Source organism: Oryctolagus cuniculus, chromosome 13, assembly GCF_964237555.1.
Source record: "Oryctolagus cuniculus chromosome 13, mOryCun1.1, whole genome shotgun sequence".
NCBI classification, from domain to species: Eukaryota; Metazoa; Chordata; class Mammalia; order Lagomorpha; family Leporidae; genus Oryctolagus; species Oryctolagus cuniculus.
This window is the reverse complement of record NC_091444.1, coordinates 72,789,969-72,817,735: the sequence shown is the minus strand read 5'-3', so window position 1 is coordinate 72,817,735 and position 27,767 is coordinate 72,789,969. Positions and strand designations below refer to the sequence as shown.

Below are 27,767 nucleotides of genomic sequence, written 5' to 3'. Positions count from 1 at the left end.
AGAAATTTCTAATCTACCATAATCATGAGTGTACACCTGCCAAGAGATACATTTTATTTTTCAAGCAGGACTTAAGTTAAAACAAAAGATTGAGGTGACTGACACTCACTGGCTAAACTAAAGAAGGTTTAAGCCTTAGTTTTGTCCAGGGCTTAGATTTCTGCCCAATCCCACTCACCAGTTTAGGCAGGAAATACAGAGGCCTCTCGTTCTCAGACAACAGAATTTACTACAACATGCATCAGCATCCATGGGACACCACGGGTACTTCAGATCTTAACAGTGTCCTCAACTATAAAATGAGTGCAACTGGCCTGTCAATGCTCATGGAGAAGATTTCAAAAGACTGAACAGAGTGATTTTTTAAAACCAGTTAATACAAGGCGCCATACCAATGTTAAATAATCCTATTATCTTTCTAGGCACTATGGCAAGTGGCAGCATACAAATGCTGAGTAGATTCCGACTTATTTGATTTGCAACTAACTTCAAGAAAATACAGTTTTTGAAGTAATTTAGTTTTTTACACTATAGCTTCTAAAGAACCATAAATCTTGTTTGTGTCTCTGAGGCTCTGTGAAACTCTTGATTGAAGTGAAATGTATCATCTGACTTCTGGGTTGATTTTGCTTAAGCAAAGAAAGAGTAAGTTCTCTATACTGAAAAAGCTTCTGAAACGCAGTTGTACTTTTCCTGATGCAAAACTTCACTGCATGTTGCCAGGAGAAAGAAAAGTGTGCGTGTGGTGTGTGTGTGTGTGTGTGTGTATGACTAGGATAGTGCTCTAATGCCTGGAATGAAAAGACAATATTATGAAGGACGTAAACTACATTCTATTACTGACTACTGTACACTGGACCTAGTTTGCCACTATGGAGATACTGAACATGTATTTAAGTACAAGACAATTAAATGTATACAAACTACTCCTATAGGGATTTTATGGTTTTCCTCCATGTGAATTGCTCAAGTAGTAAGTTTAGTTGTACAAAAAGGGCAATTACCCTGGGGAATCCCCTGATTCACAATGGAGTAAGAAGGAAATTAGGAAATTGGCCTTTCCCATATTTATCAATTGAAATATGGGGCATAGGTTGTTTCCATATCATAACTCTGCCAATACTGACTAAGGTGCATGTATCACACAAACTTGCTTTTTCCTTCTCACTAGGAGAAAATGAAATCTGCTTGTTTCAATTACTTAAGTAAGACGTGAATTTTCTTTTCTTTTTCCATCCAAGAAGATTTAAACAAGGGAAGAAAAGAGGAGCTCTGTAAACCTATTCCATTTTTTAAATTTGTTTATTTATTTTTATTTATTTATTTATTTTTTGGTTCACTCCCCAGATGGCCGCAACGGCTGGAACTGCACCAATTCAAAGCCAGGAATTCCTTCCTGGTCTCCCACATGGGTGCAGGGGCCCAAGCTTGGGCCAGCTTCTACTGCTTTCCCAGGCCATAACAGAGAGCTGGATCAGAAGAGGAGCAGCTGGGACTAAGAACCAGCGTCCATATGGGATGCCAGTGCTTCAGGCCAGGGCTTTAACCTACTACGCCACAGCCACCGGGCCCCAACCTATTCCAATTTGATCTCTGTTTTTTTGAAAATCAGACTTTCATGGCTCCTTTAAGTTTCTATGAAGAGGTTCCCAATGCCTCTTTAAAGGCAAAGTTTCAAATAGTGCCCTGCCTAGAAAGAAGTATAGGGAGTGGTGTAGGCCATGGAAAATTCTTCCATTCACCTCTATTCCAAGGAACTTGTGACCAACTAAGGGATTTCACCTTTAAGTAGAGATGAAAATAACAAAGGCAGAGCCACCTTCATGACAGTATCAACTGAACAAATGCATAGAGCTTTAACTTAAAAGGGACTCTTGGATAGTTTAGTGCCCTACTGTCATCCTTTTTGATACTCTTAATAATTTAAACAAGAGGCCATGCATTTTCAATTTGTGCTGCAATCTGAAAATCATGTCGCTGGTCCTGATTTAGGGTAATACTTTTATTGGTTGGCAATGCATTTTCCATAGCACTCAGGTTGTAAAAATCTTTGGTAGATCTCTGTCTCTTGATATCCAGAGATACAGGTCTGATTTGACATGAAGAAGTGAATTACTGAGTGCGCCATAGAGGATGGAGACCCCTAAGTATAACAGATCCCATATGAACCCACTTCATCTTTGGTATTTACAACCCCAGGGGGAGAGAAAGGGCTAAAATATGCCCAGCATTTGGAATCGCATGATGGAAATGCAGGTACAAATGGTTTTCAGGCACCCCAGAATTGTATGATATATTTCAGTTCTGCATTTATTGAGCATAGTAACACTTTCTGCTATTTTACTTAGCATACCAAGCTGACAATTCAGAAACTCCAAGTTGCTAGAGGCCACTAGCAATCATTGGAGAGAATGGCCAAATAACAACAGTAAATTAATCATTTAAACAAGGAAAGAAATTAACTTAATTTCACTTCTAACATGCTAAAAGAGCTTAAAATTACTTACTGTTTTCAACTCTCTATAAGTTTTCGCTGTGTAGCCTCAAATTCCTGTATTCAATTAATGGGATATTTCCATCTGTTAAGTAAAAGAGAGTCTAAGTTGCAGTGGGACATCAAGCTTCAATTCGAATCATACTTATAAGTTTCTGCAATCTAATTTATCACTATTCCTCGCCTTTTCTCCCTCCACTCAAAACTGATATTTTTATATTTCACATATTCTGTCTATCACTAAACAATGAAAACATTCAACTCTCTCCTTTTACCTCTAGAACATTGCACAGAGTAGGCATTCAATGAGTATCTGATTGACTGAATCAATCCATTATCAATTTAGGAAAACTCAGAGTTAATAGGCAATGAAATAGTTCTGTGAATTTTTTGACAGCAAAATACGACCAAATTACAAAGCCTTCCCATTATTGTTTTTTTTTTTTTTCGTGAATATGCCATACATCTGTACTTGGATAATTGTTACTTGGCATACAAAAATAATTCAAAAACATTAAATAAAGGGCTATGTAAATACTTTAGTGAAAATAACAAAGGAAGATTGTGTGCTCTTTAGTAATTAATAAGCAAATGTTTAAGGAATGAATGCTGAACAAAAGTTGCCTTCCCTTAGCTGCTCCTATTAATAATGAACAGGAAGACCTAGATAATACACCACATGGAAGAGACATTGCCAAGTGTTTTCTGTTACACCAATAATCCATACAACAACCCTGAAAAGTTGTTAATATACTATCCTCTTAGGGAACTGAGGTAGAAAGAGGTTTAGTAATTTGCCTAAAGTCCCCTTGCTGGGAATTGGCAGGAACAAGAGGTAAAACTGGGCAATCTGTGGTGTTAACCACTGTGCAATAATATTTGGGTAGCATTTACTGTTAGAATATTCACTCTCTTCCCTTCTAGACCCACTCTTATTGCATCCTTATATTTCTCACTTCACTGAGGTCACATTGGCCACTGGCTGACTTTGGCCAATAAAATATGAATAAAAGTGATAATGTGCTTCTGATGATTCACAAACCATGACATTGTTGCAACAACCATTTCCCCCACTACTTGTATGCAGGCAACGTCATAATAACATAGACACAGATGAGTCCCAGAATGGAGAGTCAAAGATGACTTGTACTGCTAGAGCAAAATAATTCCCTTCTGTAAGCCACTGAAATGTGTTATTTTATTTTTTTAAGATTTATTTTTATTTATTTAAAAGAGTTACAGAGAGAGGTAGAGACAGAGAGAGAGGTCTTCCATCCGCTGGTTCACTCCCCAGATGCCTGCAACAGCCAGAGCTGGGCTAATACAAAGCCAGGAACCAGGAAGTTCCTCAGGGTCTCCCACGAGGGTGCAGGGGCTCAAGGACTTGGGCCATCTTCTACTGCCTTCCCAGGCCATAGTAGAGACCTGGTTGGGAAGAGGAGCACCCGGGACTCGAACCAGCACCCATATGGGATACCAGCGCTTCAGGCCAGGGCTTGAACCCGCTGTGCCACAACGCCAGCCCCTGAAATGTGTTTTTTTAAAGATTTATTTTATTTATTTGAAAGACAGAATTATGGAGAGAGGTAGAGACACAGAAAGAGAGAGAAAGAGAGATCTTCCATCTGTTGGTTCGTTCCCCATATGGCCGCAATGGCCAGTGCTGAGCAGATCTGAAGCCAGGAGCCAGGAGCTTCTTCTCGGTCTCCCAAGTGGGTGCAGAGGCTCAAGGAGTTGAACCATGTTCTGCTGTTTTCCAAGGCCATACCAGAGAGCTGGATCAGAAGTGGACTAGCCGGGACTTGAGCCAGAACCCATATGGGATGCTAGCGCTGCAGGGTGGGGCTTTAACCCTCTGTGCCGCAGTGCTGGCCCCTGAAATGTATTTCTTAGGCAAAAATAACTTAGCTGATTAATGTACTGCATTTCTTTCAAAGTCTACAGAATAGTACACACTTGAAAATCAATGGATAATTCTGTGTTATATGTGAAATTATATTTCTATAGAAAGATTATTTGTGCACAGAACTTAACATAGTATCCTTAGAAGGAAAACAATAGGTTGATAAACAAAAAAAGCAGACTGAGAAACAGACCAGCAGTCTACCTTGAATCAGTTGCCTAACTTTGATCAAGTTACTTAACTTCTCAGAATTTTAATTTAGTGTTCTATAAAATGAGAAAATCTGATAGGAAAGGGGTTAGGAACTTTTTAGCTTTAAAATTATATGAATCATAGATTCAATGAAATACTAATGAAAATCCTAACAAGCTATTTCATAGAAAATGTCAAACTAATCATAAAGTTTATATAGTATAGCAAAAGACCAAGAATAGCAAAACAATCCTCAGAAGAACAGAGTTGGAAAATTTATATTAACCAACTTCAAGACTTATTAGACATCTCTACAATAATCAATAAGGTGTGATACTGGTGAAATCATAGACACTTAGAACAAAAGGACATAGTAGAGAATCCAGAAACAGTTTTACTCAAATATAGTCAACTCAACTTTGCAAAAGGGGCAAAGGTAATTCAAAGGAGAAAAAGTAGTTTTTTTTTTTTAAACAAATGGTGCTAGAACAATTGAAAATTCATTCAAAAAATGAGTCTAGCAATAGATCTGAAATTGTCAAAAAAGTTAACACCGAATGAATTATAGCAGCACGTATTTGGTTCAGCCATTAAGATGCCACTTGGGAGGCCTAAATCCCGTATTGGCGAGCCTGGGTTCAAGTCTCAACTACCGGTCCAATCCCAGCTTCCTGCTAATGTGCATCCTGGGAGGCAACAGGTAATGACTCAAAGCATTTGGATCCCTGCCATACATGTGGCAAAGCTGAATCAATTCCAAGATCCTGGCTTCAGCCTGCATGTTGCAGGCATTTGGGGTATGAACCTGCAGGTTCATTTGGGGTATGAACCTTTCATCTGAAAGACCTGTCTTCTCTTTATCTCTGTCTCACTCTGTTATCTGCCTCTTTCTATCTCTGGAGCATTTACCTTTGACTACAATGTAAATTAAAAATATGTTATCTCATAGAATGACAAATGCCCTAAACAGCACTCTGGCCTCAGAATCAGCCCTTAAGACATGTGGATCTGGCTAAAATGTCCATGAGAGCATTTCAGACATGGAAAGTCAAAACACTGTGGCAAAAAAAAAAAAAAAAAAATGACCTACATAAACATCTCTATGAGTGAGATCCCGGTGGAAAGAAGGGGCCACCAAAGGAGGAGATATCTTTCTGTAAAGGGAGGAGAGAACTTCCACTTTGCTTATGGCCTTATCTAAATAAGGTCGGAGTTTGTGAACTCAAGAGGCTTCCATAGCCTTGGCAGCTCATGACAAGAACCTCGGGTGATCACTGGCATCATAAATAAGAGTGTCAATTGTTAAATCAACAACAGGAGTCACTGTGCTCCTGCTCCCCATGTAGGACCTTTGTGCTTAATGTATTGTACTGTGAGATATAATGGTAAAACTAGTCTTCAAACAGTACTTTATACTTTGTGTGTCTGTGCATGTGCAAACTGTTGAAATCTTTACTTAGTATAGAGTTTATCTTCTGTATATAAAGATAATTAAGAATGAATCTTAATGAAGAATGGGATGGGAGAGGGAGTGGAAGATGGGATGGTTGCGGGTGGGAGGGAGATTATGGAGGGAAAAACTGCTATAATCCAAAAGTTATACTTTTGAAATTTGTATTTATAGAAATAAGAGTTTTCTATAAAAATATGTTATCTCAAAAACTAAAGAAGGAAGGAAGGAAGAGAGAAAAGGAAGTATCATTATATTAGAAATGTATCTATGAACTACATTGAATCTGTTCTCTTTGTATTACAATCACATTAACATGAGAATTGTGTTGCAGTAATTATCATGCATTTGTTGTGATCCTAAGAATCCAGTGTACTAATAAATATCTTAAAAATAAAATGAATGAAGAATAAATTTTAAATGTATGTATAAAACACAAAACTTTGAAACTTGTGGAAGAAAATAGAGAGGAAAATGTAAGTGACCTCGGGTTTGTACATGAGTGTCTCACACAACACCAAAGCATGGTCAATGAAAGAAAATATTTATGTCTGATTTAATTTAAAACTTCTATTTTGGCCCTGGCATTGTGGCATAACAGGTAAAGCCACTGCCTGCAATGCCAGCATCCTGTATCAGTGTGGATTTGTGTCCTGGCTGTGCCACTTCCAATTGAGCTCCCTGATAATGGCTTGGGAAGCAGGGGGAGATGGCCCAAGCGCTCAGGCCCCTGATCCCACAATGGAGACCCAGATGATGCTCCTGGCTTTTGGTTCCGGTCTGGCCCAGCCCCAGCCATTACAGCCATCTGTGGAGTTAACCAGCAGGTAAAAGATCTCTCTTCCTGTCTCTCCCTTTCTCTGTGTAACTCTGACTTTCAAATAAATAAATAAATCTTTAAAAAATAAATAAAGTTAAGAAGCTCATAATTCCAGCTCAGAATAAAAACTTATGCTTTGAAAAATACACTGCTAAGAAAATGAAATAAACTGACTAAAGACTAGGAGAGGATGTTTACAGAACAAATATCTGATAAAACACTTGTGTCCTAAAAAATGACCATTTAAACTCAACAATAGTGGAGCAGTAAGAAAATAAAAAGAAGTAAAAGGCATCTAAATAGCAAAGAAAGAAGGAAAATCTCTCTGTTCACAGAAGACAGGAACTTTTAGATAATGAACCATTCAAAAGGGAAATAAAGTAAAAATGTCCAGTAACCATTTAGGAATAAATCTAACCAAGGAATTGCAAGATTTGTACACTAAAAATTATAAAATAGGGGCCAGTGTTTGGCCTGGTGGTTGAGATTCCTGCATCCCATAGCAAAGCAGCTGGGTTCAAGTACAAGCTCCACTTGCACTTCCAGCTTCCTACTAATGTGTACCACAGGAAGCAGCAGCTAATGGCTCAAGTAGTTGAGTCCTTGTCACCAGTATGGGAGACCAGTGTTCCTGGCTTCAGCTTGGTGCAGCCTTGACCATTACAGGCATTTGGGGAGTGCATAGTGGATGACAGTCCTCTCGCTCTTGTGCTCCTCTCTCTCTCTCTCTTTCCCTCTCTCTCTCATCTTTTTCAAAAGAAGAAAGGGGCCAGTGTTGTGGTATAGCAGGTTAAGCTGCCACCTGCAGCAACAGTATCCCATATGCACACTGGTTTCAGATCCAACTCCCTGATAATGTGCCTGGGAAAGTAGTAGAAGACAGCCCAAGTACACACACAGCCCATCTACACATACAGCAACTCTACCTTTCAAATAAATAAAACATTTTAAAAAATAAGAAATAAAAAAAGAGAGAAAGGGAGAGAACATAACTAAATGGAATGATATTCCCTATTCATGGCCCAAGAGACTTAATATTGTGAAGATGTCAAAACTACCTAAAATATGTTTAATGCATTCATATCAACATCCCAAAAACATTTTTGGAGAAATAGAAAAAAGTATTTTAAAATTCATTTGAAGTCTCAAAGGACCCTAAATAATGAAATAATCTTGAGAAGAATAAAGTTGGAAGATTCACACTTCTTTATTTCAAAACTTATTATAAAGCTACTGCAATTAGAACATTGTGAAACTGGCAAAAAGGCAAACATACAAGCAAATGGAATTAAATAGACAGCCCAAATATAAACCTTCACCTCTACAGTCAAATGATTTTTGACAAGGAAGGAAAGACCATTCAATGGTGAAAGGCCATTCAATGGTGTATGAACAATGTCAGCATCATTTGTCATCAGGGAATTGCAAATTAAAATAATGAAAGGACTCACAGGCTCTGTATTGGAGTACCTAGGTTTGATCTCCTGACTCCTGCTTCCTGGTAGTTCACTCAGAGGCAGAGTGATGGCTCAAGTAATTGAGTTCCTGCCTCCCATGTGGGAAACCTGGATTGAGTTCCCAGTTCTAAGCTTTAGCCTGGCCCAGACCTAGCTGCTGCAGGCATTTGTGGATTGAGCAAGAAGATGGGAGCACACTCTTGCCCCCCACCATGTGTATTTGTGTGCATGTTGCTATCTCTCCATTTCTACCTCCCAAATAAATAAATAATTTTTTTTGAAAAACTAGATAGTTCTGTACTAAGATCAATCCCATTCATGATAGCCACAAAAACAATAAAGTACCTTGGAGTAAATTTAACCAAGGAGGTCAAAGACCTCTATGATGAAAATTACAAAACCCTAAAGAAAGAAATAGAAGACGACACAAAAAAATGGAAAAACCTGCCATGCTCATGGATTGGAAGAATCAATATCATCAAAATGTCCATTCTCCCAAAAGCAATTTACAAGTTCAATGCAATACCAATCAAAATACCAAAGTCATTCTTCAAAGACCTAGAAAAAACAATGCTGAAATTCATATGGAGAAACAGGAGACCCAGAATAGCTAAAGCAATCCTTTACAATAAAAACAAGGCCGGAGGCATCACAATTCCAGACTTCAAGGCATACTACAGGGCAGTTATAATAAAAACAGCCTGGTACTGGTACAAAAACAGATGGATAGACCAATAGAACAGAATAGAAACACCGGAGATCAATCCAAACATCTATAACCAACTCATATTCGACAAAGGACCTAAAACCAACCCCTGGAACAAGGACAGCCTCTTCAACAAATGGTGCTGGGAAAACTGGATGTCCACATGTCGCAGTATGAGGCAAGACCCCTACCTTACACCTTATACAAAAATCCACTCAACATGGATCAAAGAACTAGAGATGTGTCACGACACCATGAAACTAACTGAGAGCATAGGGGAAACCCTTCAAGATATCGGAATAGGCGAAGAATTCCTGGAGAAGACCCCACAGGCACGGGTAATCAAAGATAAAATAAACAAATGGGATTACCTCAAATTGAAGAGTTTCTTAACAGCAAAGGAAACAGTCAGGAAAGCGAAGAGGCAACCAACAGAATGGGAGGCGTTATTCGCAAACCACACAACAGATAAAGGATTAACAACTAGAATCTACACAATGATCAAAAAACACCACAGAATCAAAACAAACAACCCAATAAAAAAATGGGCCAAGGACCTTAACAGACATTTTTCAAAAGAGGAAATCCAAATGGCTAACAGACACATGAAAAAATGCTCAGGATCCCTAGCCATCAGGGAAATGCAGATGAAAACCACAATAAGATTCCACCTCACTCCGATTAGATTGGCTTACATACAGAAATCAACCAACAACAGATACTGGCGAGGATGTGGAGAAAAAGGGACACTAATCCACTGTTGGTGGGAATGCAAACTGGTAAAGCCACTATGGAAGACAGTCTGGAGAATCCTCAGAAACCTGAATATAGCACTACCACAGAACCCAGCCATCCCACTCCTTGGAATATACCCAAATGGAATTAAAAGGGTGAAAAAATCCATTTGCACCTCAATATTTGTTGCAGCTCAATTCACAATAGCTAAGACATGGAATCAACCTAAATGTCCATCAACGGATGACTGGATAAAGAAACTATGGGATATGTACTCTATGGAACACTATACAGCAGTAAAAAACAATGAAATCCAGGCATTTACAACAAAATGGAGGAATCTGGGAAACATCATGGTGAGTGAAATAAGCCAGTCCAAAAGGGACAAATATCACATGTTCTCCCTGATCGATGGCAACTAAACGAGCACCTAAAATGATACCCATTGAAGTGAAATGGACATTATGAGAGACAATGACATGAGCAGCCCTTGTCTAGACTGTTGAGGAACATCTTACTATTTTGTTCCTTTAGTATTTTTGTTGTTGTTGTTTTTGTTGTTGTTGCTCGGTTTGCTCTACACAAGACCACTGGTTGAACTCTGCAATCAATGCACAACCGTTCTTAAGCATTTAAAAATTAACAGAAAATTGATCTCTGTGAAACATAGGAGTGGGAATAAGAGAGGGAGGAGACATATAGGACGGCACATACTCACTCAGACCTACCTCCAATGGCGGAACTAGAAATGTGCCAGGGGATTTCAACTCAACCTTACCAAGGAGGCAGGTACCAATGCCAGCACACTTGGTAAAGTGATAAGTATAAATACACAACTGATCCAAAAGATAGGGTAAGTGTCAAAGAGATTACACAAGTAAGACCAGTGTAAGCAAATAATGAAAGATAGAATCAAAGGGGAGAGAATGATCCTGCGGGGGAAGCAGGACACATAGCAGACTCATAGAATGTCAAATGCCCAAAACAGCACTCCTGCCTCAGAATCAACCCTTGGGACATTCGGATCTGACTAAAAGGTCCATGAGAGTCTCACAGGCATGGAAAGCCATGGCATGGTGGCAAAAAACAATCTAAATGAAAGATCCTGGTGAACAAGACCCCAGCAGAAGGATTAGGCCATCAAGGAGAGAGGCGCCTTTCTCTGAAGGGAGGAAGGAACCTCCACTGATACGGCCTTGACTAAACAAATTCAGAGTTGGTGAACTCAAGGGGCTTCCATAGCCTAGACAGCTCATAGCAAGAGTCTCGGGTGATTGCTGACATCATAAATAAGAGTGCCAACTGTTAAATCAACAACGGGAGTCACTGGGTTCATGCTTCCCACGCAGGATCTCTGTCCTTAATGTGTTTAACTATGAAACTCAAAAACAACACTACTAGTCGAACAATACCCTATACCTGGTTCGGTTGTGTGAGTGCAGCCTGTTGACATCCCTGCTTAGTATATACTAAGTTGATCTTTAGTATATGAAGGTAATTGAAAATGAAACGTGATGAAGGGCGGGATGGGAGAGGGAGTGGGTGAGGGGAGGGCCACGGGAGGGAGGGAGGTTGGGGGGGGGGAAGCCACAACAATACAAAAGTTGCATTTTATATTCTACTTAAAACTATTGGTTGAAATCTGTAATTAATACACAATTACTCTTAGGTGTTTAATTAATGCTACAACTAGTACTCAAATAGTATTTTACACTTTGTGTTTCTGTGTGAGAGCAAAATGTGGAAATCTTTACTTAATGTACGCTAAATTGATCTTCTGTATATAAAGATAATTGAAAATTAATCTTGATGTGAATGGAAGGGGAGAGGGAGTGGGAGAAGGGAGTGTTGTGGGTGGGAGGGAAGTTACGGGGGGGAGGAAGCTATTGTAATCCATAAGCTGTACTTTGGAAATGTATGCTCATTAAATAAAAAAAATTTAAAAAACTAGATAGTTCTGTATCTGTTAATAAACCCTCACTCCTTATATATGGGCTGTGCACAGGGTTTCCCTCTGAACAATGTAGTATGGAGGGGAGTGGCAGTGAGGAAAGACTAAATTTCTAATGAAAAGACTGAAAAATGTGACCTCAGCCAGGTGATCAAGACTGATGTTGACAGGGATACCCCTGTTGGTGGTAGGTCCTCTTGACATGGGATGAGAATGGCACTCTATCATTGTGATCTTTCTGCCAATAACTCATAACCCACCATAACTAAGAAAAAACTATTGAATGGGCTCTGACAGAGGAGCATCTTATAAGCCACCTGACTGCAACTCTTCAAAACTACCTAGGTCATCAACTACAAGAAAAGTCTGAGACACTGTCGCAGCCCAGATGAGCCTAAGGAGAAATGGTGACAATATAATATGCTATATGGATGGGATTCTGCAATAGAAAAAGAAGACATTAGATAAAAACTAAAGGACCACATGTTATCCATTATATGAGAGGTAATTTTTTTTAAAAAAAATCAAGAATCAAAAAAAAAGAAATGCCTATATCTGTTATATTGTAAATATAGTGCTTTGTCAAAATTGTTTTGAATCTTTCTCCAACAAAGTGTCAAGAATTATACATTTCAATAGTCCTAATGATCTGTGACTCTTCCAAAATTTATTTTATATGAGAGTTGAATATCTTTTCATTTGATTATTGTGTATAGCCCTTGCCTATATTCCTTCTGAACTACAATCATTATATTTTTTATTTGTTGGAACTCTTTATTTAGTGGAGCATCAAGCCTTTGACTATAATGTAAATTAAAAATTTTATCACAGAAATAATAAAATATTAAGTTAAAAAAACTTAGGGAATCTGAATAAAGTTTGGACCTGAGTTAACAGTAATATTTTGATATGGGAAGAGCTGAGCCATACTGATACAAGACATTAACCGTAAATGTTAACTGTGTATATATACATGAAAACTCTGTGCTATCTTTGATTTCCTGTCAAGTTAAATTGTTTAAAAAAATCCTATTTTCCATGAATAGGAAGATCCTCTAATTGCATATGGCTCATTTTTCATATTTCAAAGCCTTATGCACTTTATATTTAGTATGGGCAGGTAAACATATGGTAGAACATAACCTTACATTTTTGAAATCTTCTAAGATAATTCGATATGATTTTGCTCATGCATCTGAAGGGCTGGAGTCCTCTTAGAGCCAATGTAAATGTTTTAGGAAAAATTGCTGTTTTAAAAAAAGGTCAGTTCTTAAAACATATGTTATCAAAATTTAACCTAAAATATAAATTACCTTTAACCTAGCAGTAAAATACTTAAGGTTTCTCCCTCTACAGATCTAAAAACTGCTTTAGTTGTTATATTTTCCACTACATTGACTTCTTCTACTTTTCTTTACCTAACTAGACAGACTCTCAAAGTTCAGTGCTTGAAAGCTTGGCAATGATGAAACTGAAAACCCTTCCTTCCATGCCCTGGAAACTACGTTATGAGATGTAGACATAAGACTGCCATTGTGAGAATACATTAACCTCAGCACCTTCCCACGGTGCCTTCACGTTCTTCAGTGATGAGCATTTCCCAGAAGTCAGGTGCATCTGTTCTACTGCTATGGTTTTGCTCATTTACTATTTCAAATCCAGGAACTTGTGAAAATAAATTTGTATATCATCAGACTCAGAACTCAGCAAAAGCTGTTCTTGTTTCCAATGGGCTTTGATGCTAATGTATCGGTCAAGAAGAGTGTTTTCCTTTTATACATGCTACTTCTGATTATGGTAGGAGCTGCATTTTATTCAGCAGGTTATTAATGTGGTATGATGTAGTCTAATTTGATAAGTTAATATTAGGTTTTAAAAAAGGAATATGTTAGTTCTGGCCCTTTCTGTCTACCTACTCATCAGACAAAAGACAGTTCTCCTAACAGAAGAAGTCAGGCTTTATTTTTTTCCATTTTGTGTCTTTTTAAAAAGAATGATAGCATTGTATGAATAATGTGTTCTACACTCAGCTCTGTGGGACTAACCAAAGTTTTAATTTTGTATCAGTTACACCACAATTATTTTTGGAAGGTGAATGGAAGAAAGCACTGATATTACAAGACATACCACCTGGACTTGAATGCTGCCTCTACCGTTTGCTAATTGGGCATGTGTGGATGTCTTAGGTCTCAGTGTCTTCAGAGCGAAACTCATCGGGTTAATCAGAGCATATAATGAAATCATGAATATCCTAGGTGTCTGGCACCTAGGAGCTTCTTAATACATATAATTCCTTTCCTTCCACATTAATTTGGGAGTGATCTTTCTTTTAAATAGCAAGAAATATGACAAAAATATAACAGAGGACTGGAAAGCCATAGTTTGCATCAGAAAATGATGATTAACAGAAAAGTAAAATTAAAACTCAGAGCCTCAAACGACCTAGTTTGAGTTCCTTAAGAAATGTTTGTACAGGATCTGAAGTTGATATGAGGTGAAAAGAAGCAATAATAATGTATATATATATAATATACAAATATATATTACACACTTTCAAAGACATTCATTATAACAATATAATAAAAAGAATTATATGCAACTAGCTATTTAAGTAAATGATAGTGCATACATAAGATGAAACATTATGAAGTTCTCAGAATTATATGGTAGAAAACATTAATGTTAATTAAATGTCAAGTTACTAAGAGAAAACATAATACAAAGAAGTCATACTTCTTTATATGAAGATATTACATAAGTCAATTAATTAAATTTCAATGGCAAAGTATTTGAACATATATTTCACAATAAATGCCTCAAAGGTGCTCATTTTTATTAATTGTAAGGGATATGCAAAATAAAATGACAATATGACATCATTACACAGCTATAAGAATGGCAAAAATTGAAAAGGCCAATAATATCAAGGGCTAACAATTCTACAGAGTTAACTCTAACACATTGGTGGTTGAGTGCAAAATGGTATAAGGCCTTAGGAAACATTTGGGGAAGTTCTAAGAATGCACCTACCCTATTACCCCGCAATTCCATTCGCAGGTCTGTATGCCCAAGAGAAAGGGAACTGGGGGGCCGGCACTGTGGCGCAGCAGGTCAAAGCCCCAGGCTGCATCACCAGCATCCCATATGGACTCCGGTTGAAGTCCCGGCTGTTCCAGTTCCAATCCAGCTCCCTGCTAAAGCACCTGGGAAGGCAGCGGAAGACAATCCAAGTCCTTGGGCCCCTGCACCCATGTGGGAGACCTGGAAGAAGCTCCTGGCAGCCATTTTGGGGAATGAATCAGTCTGTCTATCTCTACCTCTCTCTGTAACTCGTCTTTCAAATAAATAAAATAAAATCTTTAAAAAAAAGGGAATTGGATGTATACCAAAAGGTTTGTGCAAGAAATATGCACAGCACCTCACATAAAATAAACAAGAACTATAAGGAAACCAAATATCCATCAACAAGAGAATGCGTATCACACTATGCATATTCATAAAATGAACTGTTTCGCAGCAACAAGAGGAAGGAAATATTGATATTTTCAGTAATGCGGAGAGAGTGCAGAACCACTGTTGGTCAGGAGTGCCAATGGCATGATTACACTTAAATGAAGTTCAAAACAAGTAAACCTATTGCTTGGCAACAGAAACCCTAACAGTGGCTGTTGGAATAAGGCAGTTGATGGGAAAGAGCCTGCAGCAACTCTCCAGGGCAGTAGAAAGGCTTTATGCCTTGATACGGCTAGAGTTATCTGAGAAGAGATATTTTTGCAAAAGTCACCAAGCTCTAACCTTGAGATTTGTGCAATTTACAATATCCTCAACTTATAAAATAATCTATGAAGAAAAAACATTCCTTATAATTAAGGAGGGAAAAGAGTTATATAAACCCAGTACACTATTTAAGCAAATATGACTGAGTGCCAGGCAATGCCAAGGCTGTGAGACCACAAGGTTGAGCGAAAGTAGCAGATGCGCTGCACAGGGAGCAAAGCCTTGTCCCCAGCAAGACCTTAGGCCTTGAAAGAGGAACATCAGTGCTGTGTTGCATCAGCACACACCTGCTCTGAGACTGGGTCATACTGAGGCAACGGAGACATTTCTCTGATGGACACGGTTTTTGTGTGTGTCCACATGTCAGGCTCATATGTTGTGAATCCCTACTTTCCTACCAGGTATGTCACCTTCTATTAATAAAGTTTACCTGGTTTTGAGGTTTTTTGTCGTCCCTTTAATGTTATGTCCCCCCCCAGGGAAATAATAACCATACACAATAACTAAAATAATGCAATATATTCTACTGCTGGTCCCTAGAATAATAATAAAATGATGATCAAGAGTGCACTGATAGACTCAGGAAGTCTGTGCATCTTCTGTTTACGTCATTTTGACTTAAAACCAGATTATGATAGAAAAACTTGAATGGATATCACCATCTGTTAATTCTCTGACTAACCTTTCCCTTTTCTGGATACCTTAAAGAAAGCTGCAACAATGTCCTGGCCATAAACAGCTATTGGACAATGGCTAGTCACTGCCCATCCTCATTCTCTTTTCTCTCCCACTCCCGGATCTTCCCAAGTAGTCCAAGTCATCTCATTTACAAAGAGGCGAAAGTGAGGAGATAAGTGTTAGATTTCAGCACCTTGCTACCTTTGACATCAGGGCAATGGCGTGCTGAAGTCACTGACTGCACAGTTGCCGGACTGGGAAGTGCAGTTTCAACTCGCTGTTCAGTCCTGTGTGTGCTTCAACTTTCTGCATGATAGCATCCACGTGATAGGATCTGAGATGGCAGAAATTCTGTTGGCATGCTCACTGAAATCCTGATAAGCTGTGTTCTCACACGTATTTCACATTTTCAAATTTAACATGTACACTGTGTTTTGTTAAGAGATAGTGCATAAGAATGGATTCATAATCAGAATATTTTGTGATGCAATTTGTTAATCATGTCTTAACTCTTTATTGAGTTGTACATGCCAAATTTGAAAAAAATCATGTAAAAACATGTTTGTAGATTTTATGTAGTAAGAAGAGAAATTAAAAAAATATTATAGTCCATGGGAACATTCTGATTACATTTAGAAAAATCAGTCTCCCTCTACTGTTTCAGCTGTCTCAAGTTAAGAAGAGTTAACAGGCCGGCGCCGCGGCTTACTAGGCTAATACTTCGCCTTGCGGTGCCGGCACACGGGGTTCTAGTCCTGGTCGGGGCGCCGGATTCTGTCCCGGTTGCCCCTCTTCCAGTCCAGCTCTCTGCTGTGGCCCGGGAGTGCAGTGGAGGATGGCCCAAGTCCTTGGGCCCTGCACCCCATGGGAGACCAGGAGAAGCACCTGGCTCCTGCCATCGGATCAGCGCGGTGTGCTGGCAGCAGCGCTCCGGCCGTGGCAGCCATTGGAGGGTGAACCAATGGCAAAGAAAGACCTTTCTCTCTGTCTCTCTCACTGTCCACTCTGCTTATCAGAAAAAAAAAAAAAAAAAAAAAAAAGAAGAGTTAACAGCTCAGCTTCAAGAGTTGGACAAGATGGAGGATGATAAGAACTCTAGTATTAGCAATGTTCCCCCTCCAAAAATATAAAAGACCTACACTTAGAATTTTTGGAGTGCTTTAGAAATTTTGTAACCCTGTTTTGTGTAACATAATGGGATTTGGCGTGAGTGAAGGGTGTGGTTTCCTTTTGAATAGAACAAGAAATGTGACTGTGAACACAGATTGCCAACATGTTCAGGCAGCTTTAGAAAAGGAGATGGGGTTAGAAACTGCTGATTGGGTTATGTCACTTGCAAGTCTGTCTTTTCTAGCTGCCGAAGGACCTCCAGATAGATCGGTGGACCCATTAGACCCAATGAGCAAAAGAGGCCAGAAACTTATCCCCCAGTCCTCCTAAGTCATCAGCTTGATTGACAGACTCCAGGGCAATTTAACTCCCTCAGCATTGGTACCAATGCTTCAACAGGACTCATATCACTTTCTGAAAGGTGTGATTCCTCTAGTTAATGCCTCCCAGTCCCTGTGGGGGGAGGATAGAGGAGGATGGACAGTACACACTCAAGACAATATAGCAGGTGTCCCCTCAAGGGCAGTCACACTCATCCCAACCCACAGAGGACATCTCTAGAGCTCTCCAAGCATGGAGGTACTCCCCTCACCAAAGTACTGCTGCAAGGCTGCTGTGCTCACAATAGCCTCAGAGCCCTCCCCAGACACACGGTAAGGACAAGCTCAGTCAAATCAGTCACTCCAACCTTTCTATTTCTTTAAGCCTTAGGATTTATGCTTCTACAACAGAGCAATGAAATTCTACATCTCAGCTTCTTTTGATGTAACCCAACATTGAGTCCAGGCTTCAGTCAACTCCGAAAGTAAATTGTGAGAGCCTTTCCCAGTTTCTCAAGCTAACATATGGAATTCAGAATCTCTCATAATTGCACCCATATTGGTACATTTAGCATTTCAATGTTATTTTGCTTCCGCTGTAGACAAGTATACTTCTATTGCATCTCTGTGCATATAACCACACTTTGCAATTCTTTGACTATGTAAACTGAATCTTCTCAGGTCGAATTTGGTATTCACTTCCCTTGGTTTGGTTGGACCTGACTGTAGGCTGGAGGACATGAGAAATGGGAAGTGTGAATCTTTTGGAAATAAGCATACCCTTCCCATGTAGGTCATTTGGGATCCTCCAGCTCAGATAAGCAAGCTTCCTCAGAAAGGGGAAGGGAGAAAGTATCTGATGGGCTTCTAGGGATATGTACAGAGGGCAAGACCTTCAGATTCATCTGAATCCTCTCAAATGTCTTCATTTCAGTTCTCAGGAAATCATTCTTTTCTTGTTAATGGCCTGACATTGAAATAAGAATTTTGATGAGAATAAGAAATCATCTTAAATCATAACTTGGAGCTAAAGAGATTATTTTATGGTAATCACTGAATTCTCTTTCCTAGGTGCTCTTAACTGTCCTTGGTGGTGTTCATTTTCATTCTCTCACTTCTTCAGTGTAATCAGAAATGGCATTCCCCATCGTACCAATGGCAAAATTTCTGCCCTGTCGTCTGAAGCACTCTCTAGGCTTCTCAGAGGTGTTCTCTTTAACAGACACATTATTTTAGACAACACTTAGGATTTATGACTTTTTAAAAAGTCCCTTTTGTGTACATTATAGATTGTAGTCGATAATTGATACAATTTAAGAGAATGACAGTGGTTTTCAATCCACCATTTCTACCCAGAAATGATGTGTCTACAGGTGTGGGCTTTTGGAGGCAAATTTTCATGAGCTCAGACACCTAGCTTTTGGGTTTAACAACCACCAGTGTGATGTCAGCCTTGAAGAAGCTCAATGTAAATTTTTCAACTAAATGTGAATATCAGAGAAAGTCCTTTTCTCACATACTCATTTTAATGCATTAATTAAAAATATGCTGTCATTGTAAATCCAAAGTCACAAAAAGAGTTTAAGCAAATATAACTCTTATCCTTATTACTATTTTCTCTAATGCTCCAAGCTTTCCAATTTTGTAGGCTTTGTCTTCTTCCACCTAATTCTTTATTTTTCTAACCAGTTTAAGTCTGCAAAAGATCATAAACAGTGCATTTCCCAGGAAAGGATGCAATAATTTTGTATGCCTGCCGTTTCTAATTTTATCTGGAGTTCTTCTCCATTTTGGCAAGGGATGTAATGCTATTTTTCCGCTTATAGTAGCATTTTTGTATATTGTGTTTCTGTTTTCTTTCTGTTCCCTGGTGAGCAAACAAGTCATTGTATCGTTTGGTTCTGCCTGGGAAGTGGAAGAGTGTGTAATTGTGTCTGTAGAGTTGATGTCCTCATGGTGGTCAGTTGCAATCAGCAGAGGTCCCTTTGGTAAACAAATCTACTAAGGAGGTCATGCTTCATAATTTGTGATTCTCATCAATGCCACTTTTGCATAGATTAGCAAAGAAAATGTATCATGTTGTATACTTATCTCTAAATACTCATAATCTTTCCAGTAGGTTTCTGGACTAGGGTCAGAACCAATTTTCTCTCTTACATACTTTCAAAGTAATTAAAAATGAAAGGAATTATAAATAAGTTTATAACATTGCTCTTCTAAAAAATGGGAAATGCAAAACTTTGACATGAGTTTTAGGAAGGAAGGAAACCATAGAATGGACTTTCTGTGTATAAACAGTATTAATGGAACATTCTCCTGAGTTACAAGGAACTGTTACCAAAATCTCATGATATGATTGTTCAGTTAAAACTTATATAATCTAGTATTAAAGATAACATCATTAAACATTCTAAGCATATTCATAAATACAGAATCTTTAGAAAAAATACTACCTATAAATAAATCAAAGATAAAATTCCAAGGTGGGCATTTGGCAGAAAGGTTAACTTAACATTTGAAATACCTACACCCTACATCAGAGTGCCTAGTGGGAGTCTCAGTTCCTCCACTTCTGATCCCTCTGCCTGCTAACATGTATCTAGGGAGGCAGCAGATGATGGCTCAAGTATTTGGGTCTCTGCAACCCACATGGGAAACCTATAATGAAGTCTGGGCTCCTGGCTTGGGCTCCCTGGCTGCTGCCTACATACGGACAGTGAATCACTGGATGGAAGGAAGATCTCTGTGTCTCTGCCTTGCAGATAAAAGGAAAATAAATAAATTAGAATTTAAAGTTAAGAGTTCAACTAATTTATTTTTCATTGTCACTTGCCAAACCTTCATTATCTTTTCAAATACCATACAAATTGTGGTTTTGTATGGAATTTATTTTTCCATACGTATTTCCTGGGATTAATTAGAAATTCAGTAGGGCCTTAACTGTTAAAACGTAGTTTGGCCATAGGAATTATGTTATCTCCTTCCAAATCCAGGGATGTCAAACTCTCTTTAAATGCATTTAAGTAAAACTTAAATGTTAAAAATTGCGACCCAGAGAATATGTTTTTAAGAGCTGTGGGTAATGGGAGAAGCTCACTATGGCTTTGTCACAAATACACATGAGAACATTTCAAAAGGGAACACATCTAACAGTGAAACAGTGGATGCTGAAATTCTGTCTGTATTTATAGAGCCTACATTGTTCCCTAGCTCTGTATTTAGCCGCCTTTTTACTTTGGGGTTTCTTTCATGGTGTATGTTGCAGTTATTATCTGTTTGCTTTGCTTTTCTTTGGGCACAATGGTTTATTTCATATCTCTCTTAAAAGTCTTTTTAGGGGTGTGCATTTTAACAGCCTGCGGCATTTCCTTGATTTGCTCTCTCTAACATCTCTTCTTTATAAAACAAAGAAAATAAATTGGGATTTGGGTAGAGAAGAAATGATCTTGTGACATGAAAGGTATGGAACAAATCAAGAGGAGTCAGTGTATTGAATGGGTTTTTCTCAGAAACCCATAAATTAACTTTAATAAATTAACTTTATAAAGCATTGCTAATATAAAATATAATTTGATGTAAACTTTTAGTTTGCAGATACTATTCTTGGTGTTTTACATATGTACATGCATTCCTTAATGTACTTGATCCTCACGGATTAAATGCTTGTAAGGTAGGGGCTGTTTTCTTTTTACACATGAATAAAATAAGACACAGAGGGACTTCACACTTTTTTTCATAATCATATAATCAAAGTGCGAAAGAACTGAGAAAGTAATCCATTGCTGGGTGTCTGAAAACCCTATATAAGGAGTAACACTCCGAGCACTGAAAAATAGATACAAAGGTAGGTTTATATTTCACGAGGACTGAAGCTAAAGAAGAAAACAATTGTGAAAGTAGTAATAGAAGTAATAACAGTAATAATAACCACTATGCTTTTTCCACTTAGATCCAACAGTGGCCTGGGAGTCAAACTACAGACTTCAGATACAGTATATTTATCTTCCTAACCACACCCAAGAAGTAGTACATTTATTTCTACTCTAAGATCACACAACCTAAGTCAGGGAAATTAGGTATCTCATTTGAAGTCACATAACTAGTATATTACAGATATAGGAGTTCAACTGCGCTCCAAACCTGTACTTAATCTTTTGCCCCGTTGTAAGCTGCATTTCTCTGGTACTTGGGATTTCATCTCAGAAAATCATCCTGGCAGAATATTGGTTTTTAAAAATCCTCGTAAAATGTGACATTTATACAGCACAATGATTGGAGGTGTATTTACAGAACTGTTCATCCTACTCTTTTCAGCTGAAAAAAGAAGAAAGCTTTTCTGAAATTTGTGGAGAATGACTGACTGCAGGTGTGGAAACCGCTCATGGAAGCCAAGAATCTCTTAGTAAATGATAATGCTCTCATTAGACAAGGACAGAAAGTAAGATGTTAGCTCACCACAATTCTCACACCTCTTACAATCCAAACCAAAAATAGAGCAAAAGAAATGTAAAGTTATCACTAGGTGTCCCAGCCAAAAGCAAGCTTCACTATGAAGAGTAGCATGCAGTTTGAATTATTTGTTAGCAACCCAGAAATGCTGGTGCTACCAAGAGCTAAACTTTGAATAAAAAAGAAACAGAATTTTTTTTTTCTAAAATTTTCTTAGAGGTCCAAAGGAGAGAATCTTTGAATTTTATAGTTAAATATTTGGATTAAAATTCATTAGATAACATTTGGAAGTTTTCCATTTTTGAGTCAAAGGAGTGTTTGTGTGTAGTATTCGCTTTCTCCGGCTGCCATAATAAAATACCTTAGACCTTGTTCCCTTCAACAACAGAAATTTATGTCTCACAGTTGTCTCAGCTGGAAGTCCGAGATAAGGGTGTCAGACTGTTAGGTTTTGAAGAAGGCTCTTTTCCTAGTGTTCAGGCAGTTCCCTTCTTACTGTGGGCTTACATGGTCAGAGAGAAAGGGAGACCCTCTGATGTTTTGTCTTAGGAAGGCTCTCATCCAATCATACTAATACCAACTTCCTTCCAATGGTCACATTTCCAAATACCATCAAATTGGGAGTCAGGATTTCAACATGTGAGTTGAGTGTTTGATAGACAAAAGCTTCCACCACACACATACACACTCATACACACACACAGATATACACATGTTGATAGATAGCTATCAGTTGATAGATGTGCATATATATACATATATTATAATTACATATTTTGCCAGCTATAGATGCAAAGATAGCTTTAGTAGAATCAGGTATAAAAATGGAAGTGATGACATCTCCTTTCACTCTTGTATATAGCATATAAATGGTTTTTGAAACAGCTGACAGAAGTGTTACTTTTTCTTCTTAGTGTGAAACTTAGTTAGACATAGCATGGTGAAATCAGTCATTTGCTCCTAATCAGCATTTCAGATAGGCTGACAGCAGAAGCACCCAAAATTTAGCCTCTGGGGTGTCTTATTCCACCACATAGTATTATCCTAAACTTTAGCTTTGATTTGCACAGGCCTCTGTACCAGCAATTCTTTATAAAATTCAGTCACAATCAGTTGTTTTCAAAGACATTAGAAATTTTGTTTCCAAGCAAGCTTCTTTGGAAATATTATAGATAAGTAAAAATGTGTATCTTTCAGTATACCTATTTTATTATCTACATTAGTAAAACTGTGGAAGTGTTAAATAGTGATGGTTGAGCATGCTGAAACCATGGTGCAACCATATTGAAAATTATAGTATGGTGTTATTACAGTGAAGCAAACAAAACAGCAGAAATTTTATTTTTTTTAAAGATTTATTTCATTTATTTGAAAGACAGTGTTACAGAGAGAGAGGCAGAGACAGAGAGAGAGGTCTTCCATCCGCTGGTTCACTCCCCAGATGGCCACAACAACCAGAGCTGAGCCGATCCAAAGCCAGGAGCCAGGAGCTTCTTCCAGGTCTCCCACACAGATGCAGAGGCCCAAGGACATAGGCCATCTTCTACTGCTTTCCCAGGCCAAAGCAGATAACTGGATTGGAAGAGGAGCAGCCAGGACTAGAACCGGGCTCATATGGGATGCCGATGCTTGAAGCCAGGGCTTTAACCTGCTGTGCCACAACACTATCCCCGACAGCAGAAACTTTAAAAAGGCAGAGTATAGGATTGTGAAAAGATGGTAAAATTAACACAAGCACCTTCCTTTCAGAAATTCTGCTTTATACCACATGAAGCTGAAAAGAAAAAAAAATCACAACTACACTGAAAAACAAGAAAAGATATCACTAGAAAAAAAAAAAAAGAAAGAAAGAAAGAAAAAGAAAAACTTCTGAGTACTTCCTAAAAGGTACAATTGAAATGAACTCAGAGGGACTGGTGCTGTGTGGTGTAGCAAGTTAAGCTACATCCTGCAGCACTGGCATCTCTTAAGGGTGTCAATTCAAGTCCTGGCTGTTCCACTTCTGATCCAGCTCCCTGCTGATGTGCCTGGGAAAGCAGTGGAAGATGGCCCAAGTGCTCAGGCCCTTGCACTCACATAGGAGACTAGGGTGGAGTTCCTGGCTTCTGGCTCCATATGGCCCAGCCTGGAGGATTCCAACTATCTGGTGAGTGAAACAGCTGATGGAAGAAGTTCTTTCTCTACCTCTGTCTCTCTCCATCTATATAACTCTGCCTTTCAAATAAATATGTAAATCTTTGAAAAAGGGAGAGAGGTTGATTCAGAGAATTAAGGAAAAAAGAGACCAAAACCCAAAACTCAATCAGAAAGGGAAAAGTGTGGCTTAGGAATAATTTTGGGGAAGCTCAAGGTTCAGATTGGAAGTCCTGTGGAAATTAAAAGGGAAAATGCAATTGGATAATAAGTTGCTGATTTTTCCAGCGTGAATTCAGTTGATCTCAGCTTGTGGCTAAGTTGTGTCCACCTATGACGAAGCCACAGCTGTGGACTCTGGTCCTTCCTGACCCCAGCGAGGGCAAAGCAGCTCTTCCACACCAATCACCAGATACAGGCTCTCATCAGAACCAACCTCAGCTAAAACTGGTGATGCAGATTCTTCTGTACAAACATGACCTGGACCAAATAAAAAAAAAAGCAAGCACCAACACAGAGAAATAATAAATTAGTACCCTAATAAATGAAGCTAACATTCTTCTGAGAATTTAAATGGGTTTTCATGAATTTCTGAAAATAATAAATTTTGCTCTATTTTTGGTTTGGATTGTAAGAGGTGTGAGAATTGTGGTGAGCTAACATCTTACTTTCTGTCCTTGTCTAATGAGAGCATTATCATTTACTAAGAGATTCTTGGCTTCCATGAGTGGTTTCCACACCTGCAGTCAGTCATTCTCCACAAATTTCAGAAATAAATAAATTTCTGAAAATAATAAAATCAATTCATTAATGAACAAGGATATCAAATGTCTTTCATAATTCAGCATATTTCCTATAAAATAAACATTAAGTATAAAAGAAAACTAAAGAGATACATACTTGTAATATGTATTCATAAATCCCAACAACTCTACAGAAGCAGCATAGTTAGAAATAATACATATATAGAAAAAGACATAAAACAGTGGTTGAGGGGTCAGTGTGATGGCAGAGGGTTAAGCTGCGGCTTTGAACACTGGCATCCCACATAAGAGTGCTAGTTCAAGTCCCAGATGTTCCACTTGAAAACCAGCTTCCTGCAAATGTGCCTCTGAGGGCAGCAGAAAATGACCCATGTGGAAGATCTGGATGCAGTTCCTGACTCCTGGCTTCAGACTGGCCCAGAACTAGCTGTAGTGGTCATTTGAACCAGCACTCTCCACCCTTGCTCTCACCTTCAAAGAAAGAAAGAATTCCTTTTTTTTTTTTTAAAGGGAGATGGTCCCAACATTGTAGCAGCAGGTTAAACCTCTTGCCAACATCTCATATGGGTGCTGGCTCCATTCCCGGCTGTTCCACTTCTGACCCAGCTCTGCTAATAAGCCTGGGAAAGCAGTGGAAAATGGTCCTCATGCTTGGGCCCCTGTCACCCATGCGGGATACCCTGAGGGTCCTCGCTCCTGGCTTTTGCCTGTCCCAGCCCCTGCCATTGTGGCCACTGGGGGAGTCAATCAGCAGGTGGAAGACCTCTCTCTCTCTCTCTCTCTGCCTCTGTAACTTTGCCTTTCAAATAAAATAAATAAATCCTTAAGAAAGAGAGAGAGAGATGTTTGAAATACAACTTTGAACAAAAAATAGAATCCACTAGAAATTTATGAAAGTGGGAGCTGGATCTGAGGTGCAGCAGGTTAATGCCCTGGCCTGAAGCGCTGGCATCCCGTATGAGTGCCAGTTTGAGACCTGACTGTTCTACTTTCAATCCAGTTCTCTGCTATGACCTGGGAAAGCAGTAGAAGATGCCCAAGTGCTTGGGCCCCTGCACTTGCGTGGGAGACCCAGAAGAATGCCTGGCTCCTGGCGTTAGATTGGCACAGCTCTGTCCATTGCAGCCAGTTGGGGAGGGAACCATTGCATGGAATACCTCTCTCTTTCTCTCTCTCTGCCTCTCCTTCTCTCTGTGTGTAACTCGGACTTTCAAATAAATAAATAAATCTTTAAAAATTTATGAAAGTGCTTAAAAGAACCAAATAAAAAAAATAAAATATAAATTAATATAACCAATGACTGGATTAAATAGCAGATAAACACATATGCCAAAAGAATTTATCAACTAAATGTTATAAACAATTGTATGCCTAAAAATGTCTAAGAAAACCAAGATATGGAATAATCTAAAAAGAGGTTAAAAGACAAGACATTTAGAATGAAAAAAGAAGCTTAATGAATAGCTAATCAGTGTTCAAGAAGGACATTTAAAAGAAAATGGGACAGGCCAGCGCTGTGGCTCACTAGGCTAATCCTCCAACTTGTGGCACCAGCACACCGGGTTCTAGTCCGGGTCGGGGCACTGGATTCTGTCCCGGTTGCCCCTCTTCCAGGCCAGCTCTCTGCTGTGGCCTGGGAGTGCAGCGGAGGATGGCCCAAGTGCTTGGGCCCTACACCCCATGGGAGACCAGGAGAAGCATCTGGCTCCTGCCATCGGATCAGCATGGTGCACTGGCCGCAGTGCTCCTGCCGCGGCAGCCATTGGAGGGTGAACCAACAGCAAAAGGAAGACCTTTCTCTCTGTCTCTCTCTCTCACTGTCCACTCTGCCTGTCAAAAAAAAAAAAAAAAAAAAAAAGGACAAAGTGATATTTTCACGTAGCTAAGAATTCACTTAAATTTCTCTCTCTCGGCCGGCGCCGCGGCTCACTAGGCTAATCCTCTGCCTTGCGGCGCCGGCACACCGGGTTCTAGTCCCGGTCGGGGCGCCAGATTCTGTCCCGGTTGCCCCTCTTCCAGGCCAGCTCTCTGCTGTGGCCAGGGAGTGCAGTGGAGGATGGCCCAGGTGCTTGGGCCCTGCACCCCATGGGAGACCAGGAAAAGCACCTGGCTCCTGGCTCCTGCCATCGGATCAGCGCGGTGCGCCGGCCACAGCGCGCTGGCTGCGGCGGCCATTGGAGGGTGAACCAATGGCAAAGGAAGACCTTTCTCTCTGTCTCTCTCACTGTCCACTCTGCCTGTCAAAAAATAAAAAAAAAAAATTAAAAAAAAAAATTTCGCTCTCTCTTGCTCTGCCTTTGAAATAAATAAATATATTTTTAAAAATCTAAAAAAGAGAGGCTGGTGCTGTGATGCAGTAGGATAAAGCACCAACCAGCCTGCAGGGCTAACATCCCACATGGGCTCAAGTCCCAGCTATTCCACTTCTTATCCAGCTCCCTGCTAATGGCCTGGGAAAGCAGTAGAGAATGGCCCAAGTCCTTGGGCCCCTACACCTTTGTGGGAGACCCAGAAGAAGTTCCTGGCTCCTGGCTTCGGATAGGCGCAGCTCCGGCTGTTGCAGCCAATTGGGGAGTGAACCAGTGAATGAAGACCTCTCTCTTTCTCTACCTCACTCTGTAAACTTGTCTTCCAATTAATGAAATAAATCTTTTTAAAAATCTAAAAAAAGAATATTAAGCTAAAACAAAAATGCTAGAACACCTTATCATATAAATTGGGAAGGAGACTGATTAGAGGAAAGGCTTTCTAAAGTCTTTTACTAGATGAGAGTAAAATAAAGATATCACAGATAAACTTTTTGCTTGCATTTTGGTCAAAGGAGAACA

General features: G+C 39.2%; 1 long non-coding RNA gene across 1 annotated transcript in view; it reads right to left on the bottom strand.

Annotated features, from left to right (window-relative positions):
- The window catches only part of LOC138844873 (uncharacterized), a 74,103-nt gene that overhangs the window by 16,377 nt on the left and 29,959 nt on the right, over positions 1 to 27,767 (bottom strand). The window contains exon 3 of the long non-coding RNA XR_011381277.1: positions 2,508 to 2,579. This is a non-coding gene — a long non-coding RNA (uncharacterized lncRNA). The remainder of the gene's footprint in view (positions 1 to 2,507; positions 2,580 to 27,767) is intronic.